The sequence below is a fragment of the Haemaphysalis longicornis genome, unplaced genomic scaffold (assembly GCF_048455015.1).
Source record: "Haemaphysalis longicornis isolate Haplotype H1 unplaced genomic scaffold, Haemaphysalis longicornis Haplotype H1 scaffold_12, whole genome shotgun sequence".
Classification (NCBI taxonomy): Eukaryota; Metazoa; Arthropoda; class Arachnida; order Ixodida; family Ixodidae; genus Haemaphysalis; species Haemaphysalis longicornis.
In genome coordinates this window covers 47,978,838-47,992,949 of record NW_027526225.1, presented here as the reverse complement: position 1 = coordinate 47,992,949, position 14,112 = coordinate 47,978,838, and the positions used below count along the sequence as shown (strand labels likewise).

General features: G+C 46.2%; 1 long non-coding RNA gene across 1 annotated transcript in view; it reads right to left on the bottom strand.

Moving 5' to 3' along the window:
• The window catches only part of LOC144161950 (uncharacterized), a 115,433-nt gene that overhangs the window by 73,657 nt on the left and 27,664 nt on the right, over positions 1 to 14,112 (bottom strand). Inside the window, exons 2-3 of the long non-coding RNA XR_013320539.1 lie at positions 13,301 to 13,452; positions 12,834 to 12,985 (exon numbers count right to left, since the gene is read on the bottom strand). This is a non-coding gene — a long non-coding RNA (uncharacterized LOC144161950). The remainder of the gene's footprint in view (positions 1 to 12,833; positions 12,986 to 13,300; positions 13,453 to 14,112) is intronic.

The following is a 14,112-nucleotide window of genomic DNA, read 5'->3' as shown; positions in this document are numbered from 1 at the left end:
ATCTGGGCAGGGGAACGGCGTCTCGTCTGGTCACGTCGTGGCTGGTCACATCGGCTCGTCTTTGTAGGTCATTGGCTGTAGACACGTGGCTGGGGATTGACGCGTTCATGTCTCACCGGAGATGGGGCAGGCGGACGCAATCCAGGAGCCTTCGAGCGATGTTCATGCGCCGAGACGGGGGAAGATGAAGGGCGAAGTTGGGAATCACAACCGCAACCTCACCGAAACGTGGCGGCAGGAGAAATGAGGTGAACGATGGTTAATATTGAAGCGCTCTATTTATAAGATGGTAGCCATGGCCATGACAGCACCGACGCCGGCTCCGTACGGCGCCTGGCTTCTATATAATTGTTTTAAACACTAAAGCGAGATAACGAGTCACAAAGTTGTATATAATCCAGCTCCTTTGCGGAATACACAAATAAATGCAAACAATATAAAGCAGCTCAGAAAGATATCCTAAAATATTAACAGTAACTCAAATACATCTCTCTCACGATATTAGGTAAAAAACCATACAGAAGAAGGGCGCTGTCTTGAATTCCATGTTCCTGCAGGGCCGTCAAGGCAACGTAAGATTGATTGAAGAGAGAAGCTGAAATTACAATGTTTACTCACCTGCAGACCATTTTCATTATTCCTACAGATTTTTTCAGGTCTATAAGTAATTGTCACGGGAAGTACTTAGAAAATCATGCACCCCTCCGTGTAACGATGTCGATGGTTGAACGCGAAGCATATCGTCGGGAAATCTCTGAGAAAACCGGTGACTGCTGCAAGGTCGCGTCGGCAAGGTTGACAGCAAGGGTACCAGTCTGCCGACAATTTCGTGCTAGGGCACGGGCACTTGCGCGGGCGCTAACCATCATATTTATAACTGGTCTCAAGAAACCCGCGCTTACGTCCACGTTGGAACAAATCTTCATATGTACTACCCAATTTTCCGCAGGCCGTAATCCCAAGACGTCAGCACCGCGCATTTTTAAAAGAAGACCCATGAAAAACATTTGTCACACTTTACCGCAGTTTAAAAAAAAGATTCATGGGGTACCATTCCGGCTGAGCAGGTAGGGCGATTACTGTTGTGTGGCATATTTCTGTTGACGACCTTAGTACACTTGGTACCCTTTTACTGTCCTATTACTGCCCAACATTTTACCTTTCAGCACCGCAGTTTCTTTTATTGCGTTCCAAGACGAAATTGAAGTTTTCGCAAGGTTACTTTAACCGGGCTGCTCCAGTGAGGTACGAGTCATATAGTTCTCTCAAACAAGTACTCAGCCCCCATTTATCGGCGAGTCCCTCTTCCGAGTAAATGGTGCTATGAATATACCGCTATATGATTACCGGTATTCACACAGCGAAAATTCTATACCCACTGATTTCCCAGTGTAATATAGAATTGTGGACGTCCTACAGCATTGGTACACTTTTAAGTGCGAATGCACTTTATAAGCGACCCCAAACCATCCACCGCCGGCGGCGGCGGCGGCGGCGTCCGCAGTGCTCCTCTATATTTAAAAAAGAAACAGCATCCGGCGCCAGGTTTCATTCCGAGGACTTTGCGGCCGCAGCGCGACGCTCTACCGACCAAGCCACGGACGCGACGCTGATATCAGTGTTAGTGACGCGCCTTATATCTTTAACGCATTCAAACTACGTCGTCAGCGGCGTGCGTTGGCGACTCAGCGGCGTTATAGCGGCTTGATAACTGCGTGGTGTACACGTGATACTACAAACCCGATGGAAGAGATGGAAGAGAAGGCGGCGAGGCGGTGGGCTGCGGGGGCCGAGCGCAAGCGCCGCAAGCGGGCCGACAACCGTGCATTCGCACTTTCACATTCTCCCCCTCGGGGAAATGCGGGGGAATTTTTGACCGCGTTCTTGGTCTTATACAGCGAAACTGCATTGACAATGCGGATTTCCATGCAACACCTATTTTAACAAACACCAAGGCGTAAAAAAATTGAGATAGTGGGGTAAGTACCTAGTTTTTTAATTGTATTTGACAACTCTACGTACAAAAACAAAATTGATATCCTAAATGTATTTTAAAAATCACGGGAAAAAAGTACCGTAGAATAATGACGATCTCAATCCACATTATTTCCTGTAACGGAAATAAAAAACCGTGAAAGCAAGCCGCGGAGAATTAACCTCCGAAAAATAATAAAAAAGAATCGTGCGATGTACGGCCGCTGTGACAAGCTTTTTAATCGCCCAGGAATTCAAAGTTACGGAATCTTTTCCCCGGAGCTTCCGGGCAGTTTAGTTGTGGTTTCACGTTTTTAGGTGTTAAAAAATTCAGCTTCTGCAAAGTTTTATGCCTCCTTTCTCTCCCTCGGAACTCCCGGCTTCAACAGCCTTGTGATGTATAGTGGTCTGCATAATTACGGCATGAGTGCTCCAATCATTCCAGAAGCCTACGAAATGCACTACGAGAACATAACTACATTTGAGGCTTAAACCAATTTAGTTCTTCGTGGCTTAGTCCGTCTTGTTGACTTGATAGTTGACAATTATCTTACCTCTCAGGAAGCTGCTGCTGAATGGCCTAGGCACTCAGCCCGGAAGAAAGAGTCCGCGATGTTTACTTCTACTTGAGATGCTAAGATAATGAATACCCCAACACTAGCTGCCCACAAACAAAGCTTTAACAACGTATGGGAACAAACTTTTATGCGCTGTTCTTTTTCTGTATGCGAACGGAACATATATAAACAACTTGGGTCCAAATAACATTTTCTGTAATGGTAGACGCGATATAAAAAACATGTTTATTACTTTCCATCAAAAAGGCGCATGTTAAGACGTGCGACACTTGGACAGGTTCAATGCTTGATCGCACTGTCAAAACAAGCGTTCCTTGTCAATGCTCTTGTTACGTTTTCCGCGTAGATCATTTAGTGGGCACGGGGCTGACCTAAAGGTGAACAAACCCACAAGCTGTTTGGAATATAATTGTAAAGCGCGTGAATTCAAAATTCGTTTCTTTTTTTCCTGCAAAGAAGTCATCTTTAAAGAATGGCTTGGGGTCCACATTTATTCTAGTGAGAGGAGAGGAAGTAGCTCATTGACACCATTATCTTTCTTTCTAAAAGTCGTCTTTTAATTCTGTTGTTTCTTTCTCATTGCCTTTCATTTTGTTGGCCTGGTATTTTCCCCATCGGTCTCACTCACAAAAATAGTAACGAATGACTAATGCTCTAATGAAACCAAAAACATTTATCATCTTTCAATTTCAATCTGAGCTATAGCAATGTTATTGGCCGCCTCGCCGTCCAGTACCTTGACCATCATGCAATAGAGGAACCGGAATTGCACGTTTTTATACAGAAAAGCGAATGCGGAGATATTTTTTTGTAAATCAAGATGATTGAGGTGGGGTTTTTCTGGAGCAATGCCGACTGAGGGCAAAGAACGCCGAAGGATAGTTCATTTGAGTGATAAGAATAACAAAAACATTTCAGTACAAGTAAACATCAAATCAAGCAAAATTGTATCAAGATGACTGGTGTAAAGGGATGGCTGTCATGATGCATGATAAGAAATGAGATGTAAAAATTTGACAACAGTAAAGAACTCAAAAATGCGCTTGATGGAAAACATGGGCTCGTCTCCTGAATAGTATGATGGGTGTAGTGTGATATGCTGTCGGTATAGTTGTGGGAAGTGTTTGCATCGTGTTGTGTCAAGTGGCTTGCATTGGTTGAGTATGTGGATTACGGATAGGCCCTCTCCACACCCGCTGCACAGCGGTCGTGGAGATCCTGTGAACCGGTGGGAGTGTGTTACATGCGTGTGGCCTATCCGTAGCCTTACTAAGGCAACTTCAGGGAATCTGTGACGTGAGTTGTCAGTAGTGTATTGCCCCTAATGTGGTTTTATTACATGTAGTTTGATATTTCTCTGTTCACTCCACTGTGCTTGCCGTTTGTTACGAAGGTGCTGGCGGATTTGTCGCTAGAAGTCACTATGTGGTAGTGTTGTTGTCTGCTGTGTTCCTCAGTGCGGCAGCAGCGCCCCTCTCAGCAGATACCTCATTGCCAGCGATTCCAGCGTGGCCTGGAACCCAGCCTAAGAGCAGAAAAAGCTTTCGGGCATATATAGACATGATAGTGCGGAGAAACATATTGACAATTCTGTTTTTGCATGGCTTGTGCAAAGCTTTCGCCGCTCTGCAGTGTTTTGGGTTTTGTAGCCGTGGTTATTCGCAGTGCCTATAATCCTTGGCCCTGCCTCCTAACGACCATCCAGCGACTTCAAAAAGGCGGACTCACCGCGTCAAACGGCTTCAGCGCAGCTGCCAGCGGGCTCTGCAGTTGAGCAGGGTGCCGCCATCGCCTGCGCCGCATGGTGCCCTAGTGGACGCCACTAACCAGGTTCTGCCTACCCCAAGTAGACCGCATCAAGATATATTCCTGCAGTTCCACATGACTTCAATTCTGAGGATAACCGGGAAAATGCGCCAGCCTCTAAAAAGTGTACTGTTTACCGAGAACCCGACAGTCGAAATGCGTCTTCTGACACGACTGACACGGAAATGAATGAAGGAGAATTCACAATGGTCACTTACAAAAAAAGCGAGCCGCCGGAATTCCGGTGATCTTCAAACCAGCCGAAGGTTACAGTTTGTGGAGAGCGAACCCCAACTTATTGGCGTCTGAGGTCGTGGCAACGGCGCAAGAAAAAGTTTTCACCCATCGCCTGAACAAAGATGGCAGCCTTATTGTGACCGTGTCGTCGCTCAGAGCCGTAAACCGACTCCTTCGTATCTCCACCCTTGCTGGTACGGCAGTCGACACGCGCGTGCCGCAGTCATTCATGGCGACCTATGGGAAAATTCAAAGCATACCCCTCGAGTACACGGATGAGGAACTGAGGAACTACCTGCACGATCAAGGTGTTACATCTTCTCGTCGGCAAGTTACCTACTCACGAGCTGAAAACCAAGCCGTCGCTGAGAGTCGTCGACGCTCCATCATCTTGGAGTTCAAGCGAGGCTCGACTTTGCCAGCTCGAGTATCCCTTGAATTTTATAGCTTCCCCGTCACAGAATAAGTTGGATCTGCTGTGCAGTGCTTTAAATGTCAGAGACATGGGCACATCGCCAAGAACTGCAGGGGAAAACTCCGCTGCAAGATCTGTTCTGGAGAGCACACACACAAGGACTGCACTTCGCACAACCAACCCCGATGTGCGAATTGCAATTGCCCACATCCTACGTCGTACAGGGCTTGCCCCCAAAAAAGGCAGCTACACCTGCCCGCAGTGTCGAACAAATACAAGCGAAAGCTCCTGCACGACACCAACCACCATCGAACCCAGAAGTTGTCCTTTCAGCTTTGGCTGTGCCTACAAATGACTCCCGCTTCAAAGTGAAGCTGCCGCCAGCAAGTCTTACGCAAAGCCACACGGGACCAGCAGACCACCAAGAGTACTCAGGTCACACGTCACGCGCTCACGCAGGATGCAAGTTCCCAAGCAAGTCAACGTTCCCGCACGGAGAATGAGCCGAAGGCAGGTCAGGGAACACAGGCCGACATTACTGGCATCTTGATCCCCATGCTATTTGCGGCAATTAGGGCTCTGCTGCGTGCCAACCCCTCCTACGAACGTATTCCGGAAGTAGAAGCTGTCTTGTCCCTAGAACCTCTTGTGGCTGCCTCTTCTTCGGCTTTGCAGCGTGGCTCCGGAGACCAACGAAAATGACTCCATCGGACACCTGCAGCCTAAAACCGTCTATCAACGCAAATCTTAAGACATGTACAGTTTTCGAATGGAATGCATGTGGACTACGATCAAAGCTCGCTTATTTTTGGCAACTCGTACGTACATATCTGTTTCCTTTCATTGTAATATGCGAATCTCGCTTTGAAGATGACTTCAGAGTAAAAACTACCATCTCCTACACTCGCAACGCTCTAAAGGCATAAGTCGGCGTTTTGTTGCCTTCCGTAATGACGTGCCTGTAGCCAGAGTTGCCGTGAATACATGAAACTGAAGAATACGTATGTGCCAAAACAATGACCGGCACTCAATATTTCAGATTTATTGCTGCATACATAGAACCAGCAACGGTTTCAATGCCTCAATGCTACAAAGTATAATAAGCAGCAGGGCCCCACCTTACCTTATTTGCGGAGACTTTAACGCGCACCATGAGATCTGGGGCAGCGCATATACAAGTTCCCGCGGAGTGAAACTATCCGAGCTAATGATTAGACACTCTATTGAGCCACTTAACAATGGAAGCATCACATATATGGAAAACACGACAGTCAGCAGCTGCATTGACGTTTCATTTGTCTCAAGCCGCAGCGCTCAAACGTTTTCATGGCGCACAGACATGGAGACAAGGGGCAGCGACCACTACCCTATTTTACTATCCTACCTCGGTAAAGATGCGCCTCGACTGGAAATTAAAGTGCAGTGCACCAATTGGGACACCTATGAGTACAGTAGATCAGCTGATTACTGCTGCAATTACAGATGATGACCTCATTCCAACCATAGCTCGCTGCCGTAAGGAATCATCGTGTGTGATGCGAAGGTGTTTGAACATCAAGACGGATGGGGAATGTGAGAGATTACGAGCCATTCGCAGGCGTTCGGAGCGGAAGGCGTGACGCACCAGAACTATAGAAGACCTACAACATGCCCGGAAGGCACAGGGGCATATGCGGCGCCATTTAGAAAAGTTACGAAGGCAGCAATGGCAAGACTTTTGCGCGAAGTTAGATATTCACAAATCTTCGTCGCACATCTGGCGCGTTGTAGAGGGCATGCGCAACAATATCTCGCAGCTGCACCCATTCAGTGCGCTATCGCTGCACGAAAACATTTCCCAGATGGAACAAGCTGAACACTATTGCAAGCTCTTGTCAGAAAACTTGTCGAAGCACATGCGCTCACTGTTCAACGATATCGTTCCTCCGTCAGCTGCTGCACCTGCCTTGGACCTTCTGTTTGCAATAGAGGAACTGAACGCAGCGATTTCCGACGTCAGAAAACGCTCCTATCCTAGTTATGATGAAATCACCTACGACGCAATCTCTCATCTATCTCAGCACTCCCGTCTACGTCTTTTAAAATATTATGATAGAGCATGGCAACATGGCATCGTCCCCTCTGGTTGGAAACTGGCGAAAATCACCGCTGTCTTAAAACCTGGAACACCACCGACAAGCTACTCCTTTCGATCGATAGCCTTGCTCAGTTGCGTTGGGAAATTAATGGAAAAGTTGATTTTTAAGAGGATCACTTTGTAGACGGAAACCAAAATCTTTATCCACCTCAAATGAGTGGATTTCGGCAAAACAGATCGGTTATTAACAAAATCATTGCCCTTGTGTCGTCTGTTGAAGACGAACTACATTCTGGACATGCACCCGTTGCAGTGTTTCTAGACGTTAAATCATCATTTGAACTCAGTTTATCACGATTCCATACTATCATCCCTTATTTCACTTGGACTAGGCGGAAGATTATACGTATGGATTTCAAATTACGTTGAAGGACAAAAACCCTTCATGTGCACGGCAGAAGGCCCAACATCATATCATGAAATAAAAAGAGGAGTACCTCAAGGAGCCGTATTAAACCCATTACTTTTTAATCTCACGCTCATCCACCTGAAGCGTGTTCTCCCCCGTGGCGTCAAGATCACTCCCTATGCGGACGACATCTGTATTTGGAGTGCATCAAAATCCCGGAGGGTAACGCAAAACAGACTTCACAAGGCACTTGCAAAAATATCTGCATACGGAGTGCCTAAAGGACTCCATCTTTCCTCAGAAAAAAGCGTCGCCATGGCATTCACTCGCAAATGCGTGGATAGATATCCTTTTTTCCTGGGTGGCCGGCCTCAGCACTACGGACGAACCCAAAGATATCTTCGTATTCTCTTAGACAGAAACCTCTCCTGGGCCCCTGAAGTGCAGAGGTTACGAAAGCGAATCTCAACAGCATCGCAAATTATTGGGTATCTTGCTGGCAGCAGCAGGGGCAGAGATTGCCGCTCCATGGTTTTGCTGTTCAAGGCGCATGCGGATGGCCTGTTGCGCTATAGCCTTCCTGTCCTGCAGCACTGACTCCTACAAGCAAAAGACAGCTGGAGGCGGCAAGGAATAACTCCCTAAGAAAATGCCTCGGACTTTTTAAAGGCTCGTCATGTTCTGGGACAACTGCTGAAGCAGGTTGCCTCCCCTTGGACGTGCCACGGCTCCAAGAAACGCTCCGTGTTCATTTGAGGCATACGCTACATGCACGAACCCATTTCCTGTCTCGTATTGCGGTTCAAAATCTGAATTCTAGCTTTCGACAAACAATAAAAATTATTAATGCCCCAATTCCAACTCAAACACCGCCGACCATGCCACCGAACGTTCCGCCCTGGAATCTGACGCATCTTCTGATAAAATCATGCATACCTGGAATTTATTCAACAAAACATACACCTCGCATTGGCCTGCTGCAGATGACGCTTGCACATATTAACATATTTTACTCGGCAACTACTCACATTTATACCGATGGATCGGCGACACCCGAGTGCAGCTTCTCGAGAATTTTCATTCTATCAAGTAAAAAAGCATTGTCATGTCGGCTTGAGCGACCGACTTCGCCTGCGTTTACGGAGCTCTACGGGATTAGAGAAGCACTTCGATACATTCTACGCCAGCCGCCGACATGTTGGACCGTTTTCTCTGATTCGATGGTAGCACTTCAAAATTTACTACACGCTAGCTGTTTCAGCTTTCATGAACATGTCCAGCGCGACGTAAAGTATTTGCACCATCTCGCATACGTACCATCTCGCATGGGAAACGAGAAAGCGGACGAAGCTACCCGCAGGAACCTACAAATGAGAAAAAGAAAGATTTTCTTCACGAAACATGATGGCGCAGCAATGACGAAGGCACCAGGTCGGTCGGAAAGGAACCGTTTATGGTCCGTGCAGCAGCATCATTACGGTTTTTTTACATTCCATAGACCCACATGTCAGAATGCGACGGCGAGAGCGTCTACCCCGCCACTTGGAGACGTTGCTGCGTAGGCTTCGTCTTAATGCAGCACTAACAAATTCCTATCAACATCGGATCGGCCAGATATCAAGCCCATATTGCGATAATTGTGGTTGACTTGAAACTGTTGACCACATATTATTGGAATGCTCTGCCTATGCCGACTCAAGATGCCGTTTACAACTTAAATTCATTGCCTCCACCCTAGACCATTGACTTTAAGATTGGTACTTAGACCATGGCCCTCTCCCTTCGCTCAGCGCAAAATGTTGTCCGCGTTATTCGAATTCCTCCAGGCCATTGGTGTGTTCACGAAATTGTAATCGTTCCTCGATCTCAAGAACCTTTAAACTCAATATGCTGAAGAAGGATCATATTTTATTTTTATTTTCTCTACTACTACTCTCCTTTCCTTCACTACACCTACTACCTTTTCCCCTCTCCTTCTTTCCGCGCAGAGTAGCATGCCGGCGAACTGATGTCGTCAAACCTCTCTGCATTTCCCTCTTTAATAAAGAGTCTCTCTCTTTCTCTCCCTCTCTCTCTCGTGGCTTGTGTGATGCCAACGCGCGTGCAACGCTGAAGAAATCTTAGTATATGATGGACTTTGAATTTTTGTGTTCAAGATTGGGTTCTGCATTGAGTAAGATGCCATATGCTTCAGCTGATTAAATTGTGGTGTATGTGCTCGCGGTTCTGCATGCATCAAAGATTGGCCCATGAGCAGTGCAAAACATCAGGGTTGCAGTTTTTGATGCGTCACTGTAAAGCTGTGCATATTCATATTCATCCAGCAGGGACCGGTAGTGCTGCAAAATTGCAGTTTGTGGTAACCCATTTTTCTCTATTTTCATGAAAGATAAGCCAAAAGATACAGGTTGAAGTTGCCAGGATGGTAATACATCAGTAAAAGATGGTGTAAATGTCTAAAAAGGAGATGTTGAAACCCGAAGCTCTCTGTCTCACTAAAAGGGAGAACAGCAAAAAAAAAAAAAAGCGGACGGGCGATTTACAAACAGCGTATATGCAGATGTATCAATAAAAGCAGGTTTAAAAGGATGGTTATTTAGCGCTGAAATTACGAAATCTTAAAGGAAGTCCATGTACGTTCATGTACGTCCGTTAGTCTTCGAGGCATCACTCAACATACAAACTTTGAACGGGCTAGTGCGGAAAGCACCCGACGCAAGGCGAAGCCCCAAGTGTAGCACTGGATGCAGCATTGTTAATGCTGTTTTTGTCGTCAACCTATACAGGACACTGCCATAGTACAGCGGAGACCCAACCAAGGTAGTATACAGGCGCAACAGGAGTTCTTTGTCAACACCATATGACTGGTGTGTGAGAACCTTAAGGATATTCATTGTTTTGAGACATTTTTGGTGCAGTTGCTTGATTTGAGGAATATGTGAGTTTTTCATCATACACTAAACCTAAACACAGGAATGGAAACACCATTCAGGCCCGAATGGATCCCGAATAGCGCGCGCAATTCGAACCCGCACAAAGTGAGCTGAATTCATTTTTTGAGGTGTGTAATTTTAAGAATCCCGCACGCCTATCGATGTATTTCTTAGAACAATATGTTGAAATACGTCTTGGAGATTTGAAAGGGCAGCATATCTAAGCAAAAGCGCATTGGATATATCGGCGGTATGAATAGTCGGTGAGAATGAATGAATGAACGACTTTATTTAGAAATAGGCCTGAGGCCCTGCGGGGTTATGAGGGAAGGGGAATCGAAAGTCTTAATGAAAGTCACATGTTCCCTGTTAAACACAACTTGTCCGTTTGCAGGCCCTACTAGGGCTGTCAGACCGTTCTACACCGCTTTGTAAAGACCACTGGCAAGTGAATAAATGCCTAAGTGTTCGAGAAGAGTAGCATCGGAGCGCAGGCGCTCCAGGTGCTCTGTATTGGTAAGTGGTGGTGGGCAATAGGCTACCAGCTGTTCTCAGCCGCTTTCGAAAGTCGGACATGACCATATAAGGTGAAACAGGTTCGAGACGGTATTAGCTGCACCGCAGAAATTGCACGTAGGTGCGGATGAAAGGGATGTGCTGCCGTGGTACCATTTGCGAACAATGTCCGGGTTGTAGGCGGCATCCGCGCATGCCTTGTTAACAAAGCATACAAACGCCTATGTTTGTCAGAAATCCTGATTGTGCCGAATAGGCGGTTGCTCTTAAAGCACCTTGCGAAAACGCTTTTGCGACATTTCTGTGGGTTACTTATGTCAACACCATCTCAGGAGCGCAATTTCGTAAAAATTTAAGTGTTAAGCATCTACCCCATAATGGAGATGTACACCCGAATTTTAAGCCTCTACATTCAGCAGTTTGGCGGGGCGTTGGCATAAACATTAAGGCCTTTTCGGGCCATCAGGGGTGTAATTTTAACAAAAGCCCTGTTTGCTCTTCAAGCAGCGTGGTCTTAAATTCGTTTTGTGTATTTGTATCAGTAGCAGTTACAAGCATAAATCAGTTAAATATATCGGGAAGGAAGAAATATTGGCGAATGTTTAACAAACCGAATTTGCTCGGAAATGCAGTTTCGCTCCATCAGTGTTGGCTATAAAAGTCCTCATGGCTACTTTTTAGAGATTCTTACGGGCTGCTTGTATTCCCCGGAAGCACTTCGATATCTCAAAGGGCGAGCAAAATTGTCGCAGTTTTGCAGAAACACAATTTGCATTTTTTTTTCGTTAGCAGCGTGCTTCCCAAAACACCGCCCAATGAGCCCCCACGCTTGATAACTAACGAACTTTCAAGCCTCTAGGTGTAGCTTTCGCTCGGCGTTGATTATAAGCCAGTGCGTCAGGCTATCGGGCACTTCATTTTATAGGTACTGGTTGCGTGATCAATTTTGCATATCGTGGTTCGTTCTCGCAGCTCTTCATTCTCTTTGATATATTTGGAAGCCTGCGGAATAGACAAAGCCGTGTATTGACCTTTCTTGTCGCGTTCATTAGAGCAGTTCTGAATTCCTTTCCCTCGTACACAGCATCAGTACGAGCATCGCAACGAGTTTCAAAGGATGTTTAGCTCCGCACGCAATGAGACCCCACACAAAATTGCAACCCGTTACGAAGATGAAGACCACAGTCCGACGAAACACAAGTGCACACAATGCGGCCGCACCCAAACTCCTGCACTGTCACCACCGAAGGACTACGAGACTAACAAAACACTGTGGTTGATTCCTCTGTCACAGGAATCAGACACGAAAGTGAAATGTGCAGCGAAATCTGAAGCTGAGCATGACTTGTGGTTCGGCGGCTGTCTTAGTGGTGTGCTTGGAGAGCGACGTCCTACTGGCGGGTCACTTCGGCAAAGGTGTACTGGCGCCATTTCCGTGCCGGATATGACGTCAGCGAAACCTGGGGTATAGCGGCATAAAACACATTCGTGTTAAAATATAACACACCACAACGAACAACCCGAAGTATAACGTACTCTTTAGTACTAAAGGGTGCTTCCCCGCGAGAAGACCCTGTGTGCAGGGGTGCATCCTTTACAGGCCGCTTGATTCGTAGTACAGACGCCACTATCGTGACGGATATGACGTCAGCGAAATCTTCGTGTACACGGGAATAAACACCTTCGTGTTAAAAACGACAAAAGTGGGCCTCACGGTAATAGTAACTTTCCCCTGCATTAAACGGCACGCCGCAAACACAAATGAGATGTTTCCTAGCTGACGAGCATACACGAGCCGACGCGAAATGATTTCCTTGCCGACGTTGAATACCAGCCTTCAGTGGCAGCGTACCTAGACTCCTTTAGAAAAGCGTCGACGTACACTTACGGGGTAAGTACTGGTCCACAGACCTCTATGTTCCAGTAGACCATAAACACCGACTTGAAGCCTCGGTGTCACTCTGTTTTGGTTTTACAAGTGAGATGAGTAGTAAAGGCTCCTTTTCAAGAATGTCGAATTCCTACCGTGTGCTCTATACCCTGAAATTTAGAAAAAAATATAGCAGGTGACATGCCGAGCGTAGCTCAAACGTACTGCGTAATATACAACTGAGTAAATATACTTCGTAAATTTGTCTTGTCTACGTGGTCTACCTGGTTTGTCTCGTTTCCTAGAATGACCTTTCGAAATTAAAAGTACGTGCATTCGTCCGCTATTATCACACTCACTTGAGGGATCCTTTAGCTGAGCAAATGAAAATCAACGGCATATTATAAAACAACCTACAAAGGAGACCCCAGCCTTCAGTGGCAGCGTGCCTACACTCCTTTAGAAAAGCGTCGACGTACACTTACGGGGTAAGTACTTGTCCGCAGAAGTCTGTGTTCCAGTACACCATAAACACACCCTTCAAGCCACGGTGTCTCTCTATTTTGTTTTTAAAGTTGGGATGAGTAGTAGTGGCTACTTTCCAAGAATGTCGAGTCCCTGCGGTGTGCTGTATAGCCTGAAATTTAGAAAAAAAATCCAGCAGGTGACACGCCGAGCGTAGCTCAAACGTACTGCATCATATATACAACTGAGTAAATATACTACGTAAATTTGTCTCGTCTACGTGGTCTGCGTGGTTTGTCTCGTTTGCTAGAATGACCTTTCGAAATGAATAGTACGTACATTCGTCCGCTATCATCACACTCACTTGAGGGATCCTCTAGCTGAGCAAATAAAAATCAACGCGATATTATATAACAACCTACACAGGAGACCCCGTCGAAACTTTGATCATAAAACGTCCGAACTCAATTAGCCTTGGACATCTATTACCGTCTTTAAATGCCCACTCCGTTGCCCTGGTCTGTTCTGTCCACTGTTTATCTACTGATAGCACAACATGGCCAGCCCAAGTCAATTTCATGTCGTCTTGTATTGTCTAGTCGTCTTCTTAATCTCTATACACGCCTGTATCCGGATTTCTCTTTCAGTGGCAGGCTGGGATAAGTGACTCTTTCATACTTCTTCGCTTCTTTGCTTTTACCTGAGCGACAACCTGAGTTAAGTCTAGAAAGAAGCTATAAGAGACAATTATAACCTAAAAAGCGAAAAATCATTCCCACATAATGTTATACATAGCATCTGGGTCCTGAGGCAACAGTATGCTGGCATCCTC